The sequence below is a fragment of the Notamacropus eugenii genome, chromosome 5 (assembly GCF_028372415.1).
Source record: "Notamacropus eugenii isolate mMacEug1 chromosome 5, mMacEug1.pri_v2, whole genome shotgun sequence".
In the NCBI taxonomy this organism is placed as follows: domain Eukaryota; kingdom Metazoa; phylum Chordata; class Mammalia; order Diprotodontia; family Macropodidae; genus Notamacropus; species Notamacropus eugenii.
In genome coordinates, this window is record NC_092876.1 from 95052085 (window position 1) to 95060749 (window position 8665).

The 8665-nt window shown below is 37.8% G+C and overlaps 1 long non-coding RNA gene across 1 annotated transcript; it reads right to left on the bottom strand.

Moving 5' to 3' along the window:
- Nucleotides 1-3853: 3853 nt before the first annotated feature.
- On the bottom strand, nt 3854-8457 carry LOC140504870 (uncharacterized). Its single transcript, XR_011967259.1, has 3 exons — nt 8175-8457; nt 6064-6234; nt 3854-4647 (listed from the first exon to the last, which is right to left on the bottom strand). It is a non-coding gene; the product is annotated as an uncharacterized lncRNA (long non-coding RNA).
- Nucleotides 8458-8665: the final 208 nt, after the last annotated feature.

Sequence of the window (8665 nt, forward strand, 5' to 3'; positions counted from 1 at the left end):
GAAGAAGGGAGAGGATGTGGAACTCAAAGCTTTAAAAAAGACTGTTAAAAATTATTTTAGCATACAACTGGGAAATAAGGTGTACAGGCAATGGCATATAGAAATCTACCTTGCCCTCAAGAACATAGAGGGGAGGGGGATAGGACAAAGGGGTGATAGAAGAGAGGGAAGACTGGGGGAAGTGGTGGTTGGGATGCATGCTGTCCAGGGGTGGGGAATGGGGAGAGAAGGAGAGAAAATTTGGAATTCAAAATCTTGTGGAAGTGAAGGTTGAAAACTAAAAATAAATAAATTATATTTAAAACTTTAAAAAAAGAATAGAAATGTGTATCAGTAGACCAGATTAAATAAGAATCAGAGATAACTAAACTCAATAAGTAGTTTTCAATAGACATGAAAATATATATTATTCAAGGAAGAACTCCCTGCATGAAAAATAAATTACAGAAAAAACTGGAAAACATTTTGGAAGAAATTAGGTTTAGACCAACATTTATAACATATACCCTAGCTCAAAATGAACATGTGCCATGAATATTGAAGTTGACAATTTTTTTAAAAAAGAAATAAAGGAAAGGATTAGGTCAAGAACTTTAGACAATTATGAAGAGGGTAGAATTCTTAGACTGTGGCAATAACAAAAGACCAAAAAGCTCATATCCATTACATGAAAATGAAAAGTTTTTAATTCTTAAAGCTTTCAAAGCAGAGAAATGGTGCCACAATTCCATTTACTTCCCTTCCAATCAATGCCCCAGAGCTCCTAAAAAAGAAGGAATATTTGTAGCACACACTACAGATGGGATCTTTCTTGTACAAAATCAGAAAGCTACTGGACACAAATCTAGAAATTTGCATGACTATATCCCCACTGCCTCCCTCCCAGCTCCTTTTCCTTCTCCCCACTCTGCAGGGCCTTAGTTACCTGACCAGAATATCCTTTAATTAATCTCAGCTGAATACAGAAATCTGCAGAGGTTTTGTCTTTTTCTTTTCTGACAGAGATGAAGATATAGTTATCATCTATCCAGAGATCTGTTTGCTGCCAAACATAGCTGTAATGTCACTAATTCAGTGTAGAATGCCTTTAGTGGGGTTAACACTACATGGAGGAAAAGAACACCACCTTAGTTTTCCACACAGGCATAAAGGAAAGGCAAAAATCCAGCAGTGCCTGGTGCTGAACACTTTGTTTCAAAATTCTGTGTCCACAAAGCAAAGCTAGGGTGAGAATCTGGGCTAGACACATGTCCAAAGTCAAAAAGGGAAAATTGCATATCCTGTAAGAAGGATCCCGTAGTTCCATCTGTCTGCTAAAAGCCCAGCAAGGGCTTCAAGACATAAGAAAAAAAGACAAAAGAAAATTCTCCATATCTCAGATGAGGACTTAATGCAGACAATGGCACTCAGGGTTTCATTCTGCTTGAGAAGATCTGCTTTGATTTCCTGGATGTTAACTAGTGCCTGTGTTACAAACTCAGCATCTTGAATCTCATATAAATGAGGATACCATTCTGGCAAATTATTATTAGAAAACTGGGATTGCTTATAATTGCTTTTGGTTTCTCCCTCAACCTACTGGAGTAATTTTGACATGATTTCAGTGACATTTTACATCTGAACTTCTATCTCCAACTCCCTTGCTGTCTCCCTCTACTCTCCACTCTTCCCTTCCCTAGATGGGTAAGAGAGAGGACAGGCTTTTGGCATGGAAACCACTTAGGAGCTATTGTAGCAGTGAAAGTGAAAGGTGATGAGATGATCATAGAAGGGTGGTTTTATGCACAGACATAACAAACGGATAAAGGAGATTTTGATGGAGGAAGAAATTACATCATTTGGCAAAAGGTTATATGTGTGGGGTGAGAAAGTGAGGAATTAAAGATAATAGTGTAGTTGTAAGTCTGAGTAACTAGAAGATATCATCAACAAAAATAACAAATTTCAGAAGTGATGAGGGTCTTGTGGAAAGACAAACATTTCTGTTCAGACATGTTGAGTCTGACATACTTACAGGATATCCAGAGACTATAAATTTGAGAGCCATTCACAGAGATGTGATAAGTATCTACCAGAAAGAAAGGCAGTATTTCCTTAGCAAACTAATCTTTCCCTTTCATATTTCTCAATACAGCACAGAGAGAGAGAAGGGTACAAGACTGTAAACCCTGAACCTGGATTAGGCAGACAGTTTCCATTCTCCATTCCCTTATTTTGGTTGCCCTCTCTTCCTAATGTTTTCCTGTCCCTGATGCCAAGTAGAACACCTACAAAGGAAAGATGAGGGAACTCACCTCAGTTTCTTTAACTTGCAGTTTTGATTTCCCAAGGCCTTACACAGAAGTTTCATTTCCCCTTTCTCAATAAAATTTTGACTCAGATCTAGGTCTTTCAGGCTCTCATTGCTATGGAGAGCAGACAAGAGATGGAACAAACATGTATGGTGAAGAAAACAAGATGTCAAGCTGTAGGAGAAAACATAACCAGAGGGAAAGTGGTCAATTCCATTTTCTGTGATTAATTCATTTACTGTCTTTCTCTGGGCAATGCTAAAAACACATCTGCTTCATGATTACTATCCTTTATCCTCTCCTCTTCAGTGGAATGAATGTTATTTCTTTAAAATTGGTCAGTCTCTTCCAGAGATGACCACTTTTAGACCTCAAATTATACTATGAGGCTATTTATAAGTACTATTTTGTACTTGTTAAAAAATGGACCAGATTAAATAAGAAAGAATCAGAAACAGCTAAACTCAACAAGTAGTCTTCAACTGACATGAGTACACAAATTACTCATGGAACTCGCTACATGAAAAATAAATTTGAGGAAAAACTGGAAAGCATTTTGGCAGAAATTAAGGTTTAAACCAATATTTATAGCATATACCCTAATTAGCTCAAAATGGGACATGTGCCATGATTGTTGAAGGTCACTAAAAAAGTTTAAAAAAAAGAAAGAAGAGAATTAGATCAAGAAACATAATAGGGTAGAATTCTTAGACTGTGGCAACAACAAAAGACCAAAGAGCTCACATCCATTCCACAAAATTGAAAAGTTTTTAATTCTTAAAAATTTCAAAGCAGAGAAATGGTGCCACCATACCATCTACTTCCCTTTGAATCACTATCCCTCACCTTCCAAAAGAGAAGGAACATTTGTAGCACACACTAGAGATGGGATCTTTCCTGCACAAAAACAGAAAGTCAATGGACACAAACCTGAAAATTTGCATGACTGCATCTTGTATCAGCAAGGACCCCAGCATACACAGTAGAGCCTGCTCTACAGGTTCTTAGATCTGCTTTTCTAAAAGGAAAGCAACTTTTGAGGGTCAACAATCTATTTTAATGAAGCATATATATCGTTCACTTAGTTCAGGGGGAAAAGTCAGCACCCTGAACTTCAGAGAAAATACAAAGACTATTTTTTAATCAACAGATAAGGCTTCCAACTGTTTGACTATAAGTAATGCATACATCAAAGATCAATAGACAGATCCAACTTTATACATACATACTTACCAGAGACAGAAGTACCAACATGTGGGTTTTCAAAACTGGGGGCTCCTGAGTGGCTGCCCAGAGTCTCACTGGGCCAAACAAACATCTCCAATGAGTAATCTCTCAAGTAAAACCTCACCTCAGAATATTTATACACTTTTCAGAGCCAAAGGGCATCACAATCCTTTAGAACAAGTGCATTAGAAATTAACAAAAGGTGTGGGCCTCCCCTAATCAAGCTTTCCTTAATGGTCAAGCCCATTAATGGATAGGGGAGATCTTTAACTCTCTGATTAACATTACACACCCCTACTGCTTCCCCACCCCCAGCTTCTTGCCCTTCTCCCCACTCTGCAGGACTTCAGTTACCTAAAGAGAATATCCTTTAATTAAGCTCAGCTGGATACAGAAATATCTACACAGGTTTTGTCTTTTTCCTTTCTGGCAGAGATGAAGATGCAGGATCATCTATCCAGGGATCTCTTTGCTGCCAAACACAACCTTAATATCATTAATTCAATCTGGCATACCTTTCATAGGGTTAACACATAAATGGAGGAAAAGAACACGACCTTAATTTTTCACACAGGTACAAGGAAAGGCAAAATCCAGAGTGCCTGGTGCTGAACCCTTTGTTCCAAAATTTTGTGTTCGCAAAGAAAAGTTAGGGTGAGAATCTGGGTTAGACACATGTCCAAAGCTGAAAAGGGAACACTGCATATCCCATAAGAAGTATTCATAATTTCATTTGTCTACCAAAAGCCTAGTAAGGGCTTCAAGACATAAGAAAAAAGATATTCAAAAGAAAATTCTCCATGCCCCAGGAGAGTGCTTAATGCTGAAAAGAGCAGTCAGGGCTTCATTTTACTTGTGAAGATCTACTTTGATTTCCTGGATGTTAACTAGTGCCTATGTTACAACCTCAGTATCTTGAGTCTCATACAAATGAGGATACCATTCTAGGAAATTATTATTAGAAAACCAGGATTGTTTATAATCTCTTTTGGTTTCTCGCTCAAGCTACTGGAGTATGTGTGACTTGATTTCTGGTGACATTTTACATCTGAACTTACTTGCTTTGCTGTCCAACTGCTCCAACTCCAACTGCTTTGCTGTCTCCTCCCTTGTCTTCCCTCCTCTCCCGCTAGGTGGGTTAGAGAGGGGAAAGACTTTTTAGCCATGGCAACTGTTCTGGAGAGCAGTTTGGAACTATGCCCAAAGGGCCATGAAAATGTGCATACCCTTTGACCCAGCAATACTGCTTCTAGAACTATATCCCAAAAATATCATGAAAATGGGAAAAGGACCCACATGTACAAAAATATTTATAGCAGCTCTTTTTTTTTTTTTTTTTTGTGGTGGCCAAGAACTGGAAATTTAGAGGATGCCCATCAATTGGGGAGTGGCTGAACAAGTTGTGGTATATGAATGTAATGAAATATTATTGTGCTATAAGAAATGATGAACAGACAGACTTCAGAAAAACCTGGAAACCCATTTATATGCACTGATACTGAGTGAAGCAAGCAAAACCAGAACATTATGCACCTGTAATAATGACAGTGCACAAGGACTGATTTTGATAGACTTAGCCCTTCTCAGCAATGCAAGGTCCTAAAATATCTCCAAAGGACTCATGATGCAAAATGACATCTACATCCAGATAAAGAAGTATGGAGTCAGAATGCACAAAGAAGTGGACTATTGTCGCTTGTTATTGTTCTGCTTTCTTTTTTTTCATGATTTCTCCCATTCGCTATAATTCTTCCATGCAACATGACTAATATGAAAACGTATTTAATAAGAAAGTATGTGTAGAGCCCATTTAATATTGCATGCCATCCTGGGGAGTGAGGGAAGAGGGAGGGGAAAAAATTTAAAACTTATAGAAGGGAATGTTGAAAACTGAAAACAAATAAATTAATAATTTGGACGGGGGAAGGACTTTAGGCTTGGAAACAAGTTAGTAGGCTACTACAATAGTGAAGGTGAAAGGTAACTCGATAAGGGTATGAACTAAAAGAGTAATTGTATGCACAGAGATAAGAAAAAGAAAAAAGAGATTTCTTTGGAGGAAAGAATTACATTATTTGGTGAATGATTATATGTATGGGGTGAGAAAGTGAGGAATTAAGGATAAAACTGAAGTTGGAAGCCTGAGTGACAAGAATGATGGTATCCCCAACAGAAATAGCAAAGTCTGGAAGAGATGTGGGTCTTGTTGACAAGATAACCAGTTATGTTCAGACATGATGAATCTGACATGTATAGAGAATATCTAGAGAGGAGGACTGATAATATAGATTTGAGAGCCATGAACATTTATGTGACAACTGCCTATTATAAAGAAAGGCAGTATTCCCTTAGCAATGAAATCTTTTAGTTTCATATTTCTCATTTCAGCAAAGAGAGAGGGAGAAGGGTATAAGACTATGAAAACCTGGATTAATCAGACAGTTTCCATTCTCCATTCCTTGGTTTGTGTTGCTCCCTTTTCCTAATGAATTCCTGTCCCTGATACCAAGCAGAATGCCTACAAAGGAAAGATGAGGGAACTCACCTCAGTTTCTTCAACTTGCAGTTTTGATTTCCCAAGGCCTTACACAGAAGTTTCATTTCCCCTTTCTCAATAAAATTTTGACTCAGATCTAGGTCTTTCAGGCTCTCATTGCTATGGAGAGCAGACAAGGGATGGAACAAACATATATGGTGAAGAAAACAAGATGTCAAGCTGTAGGAGAAAACATAACCAGAGGGAAAGTGGTCAATTCCATTTTCTATGATTAATTCATTTACTGTCTTTCTCTGGGCAATGCTAAAAACACATCTGCTTCATGATTACTATCCTTTATCCTCTCCTCTTCAGTGGAATGAATGTTATTTCTTTAAAATTGGTCAGTCTCTTCCAGAGATAACCACTTTTAGACCTCAAATTATACTATAAGACTATTTATACCATAAGTACTATTTAGTACTCATTCAAAAAAGAAAAGCAAACCAATAGAAAAAGATTAAATAAGAAAGAATAAGAAATAACTAAACTCAGTAAGTAGTCTTCAATAGACATGAGAACATAAATTACTCACAGAAGAACTTTCAACATGCTAAATAAATTTCAGGAAAAACTGGAAAGTGTTTTGGCAGAAATTAGATGTAGACCAACATTTATAACATATACCTTAATTAGCTCAAAATGTACATGAGCCATGAATATTGAAGATCATAATGTTTAAAAAGAAAGAATTAGATCAAGAACCTTAGACAAATATTAATAGTGTAGAATTTTTAAACTGTGGCAACAATAAAAGATCAAATAGCTCATTTGATTTACATGAAATTGAAAAGTTTTTAATTCTTAAAGATTTCAAAGCAGAGATCTGATGTCACAATACCATTTAATTCACTACTACTCATTGTCCTAGAGCTCCTAAAAGAGAAGGAGTATTTGTAGTATACCCTAGAGCTGGGATTTTTCTTGCATAAAAACAGAAAGCTGCTGGATACAAACCTGGAAATTTGCATAACTCCATCTCCACTGTCTCCCTCCCAGATCCTTGTCCTTCTCCCCATGCTGCAGGACCTCAGTTACCTGACCAGAATATCCTTTAATTAATCTCAGCTGCATACAGAAATATCTACACAGGTTTTGTCCTTTTCTTTTCTGGCAGAGATGAACATACAGTATCATCCATCCAGGGATCTCTTTGATGCCAAACACCACATGTAGTAGCACTAATTCAGTCTGGCATTTCTATAGTGGGGTTAGCACATACATGGAGGAAAATAACACCACCTCAGTTTTCCACACAGGCACAAGGAAAGGCAAAGTCCAGCAGTGCCTGGTGCTGAATGCTTTGTTAAAAAATTCTGTGTCCCCAAAGAAAAGTTAGGGTGAGAATCCAGGCTAAACACATGTCCAAAGCTGAAAAGGGAACACTGTATATCTCCTGAAAAGGACCCATAGTTTCATCTATCTGCAAAAAGCCTAGTAACTGCTTCAAAACATGAGAAAAATGATAATCAAAAGAAAATTCCCCATGCCCCTGGACGATGCTTAATGCAGAAAACTGTACTCAGGGCTTCCTTCTGCTTGAGAAGATCTACTTTGATTTCCTGGATGCTAACTGGTGCCTGTGTTACAACCTTAGCATCTTGAATCTCATGTGAATGAGGATACCATTCTGAGAAATTAATATTAGAAAAATGGGATTTTTTACAATCGCTTTTGGTTTCTCCCTCAACCTACTAGAGTCACTGTGACTTGATTTCAGGTGACATTTCACATCTGAGCTTCCTCTCCAACTCTCTTGCTTTCCCTCCTCTCCCCTTGGATGGTTTAGAGAGATGAAAAACTTGAGATATAGAAAGTATGTAGTGGGCTACTACAATAGTGAAGGTGAAAGGTGATGAAGGTCTGAACTAGATGAGTAGTTCTATGAAGAGAAATAAGAATCAGATAAAGGAGATTCTGTTGGAAGAAAAAATTATGTTTGAAAACTGACTATATTTATGGGGTGAGACAGTGAGGAATCAAAGATAAGAGTCAAGTTGCAAACCTGAGTGACTAGAAGGAAGGTATCCTCAACAGAAATAGGAAAGTTAGGCAGAACTGTGGGTTTTCTTGAAAAGATAAATAGTTCTGTTCAGACATGTTGAATATGACTTGCTTACAGTTTATCCAGATACTAGAATGATAATATAGGCTTGACTGCCTTGTATTGAGAGCCAAGGTGGAGTACAAGTCCAGGCCGGAGTTTCTCTGAAGCCTGTTCTACAATCTGTGCTCACAAACATCTGTTACAGCTCCCCATGACCTCTTGCTTTGTTGTATCCATCTGTGGGAACACAGACAACATACAGAGTACAAGGACCTTGAGTGAAGAGACAGAAGTTCCTAAAGATAACTACCCTGGGAAACAGGGACTAGATTAGGAAGAATAAGAAGTAAACTAAAAAGGTTCTCAGGGGAATAACCTTGCTTGCTTGCTTGCCTGTAAAAATCTATATAAACCCCAGACCTCAGATTAATAAATGGGAGTTGTCCTTAACATTACTCACCTGACCCATGGTCTTTCTTCTTCGTCACTGCTTCACTGAACCACAAGGGGGTGCTGGCCGCCCTCTGCAGTCTTTCACATAGATTGCATAATTTCCTAGTAGTG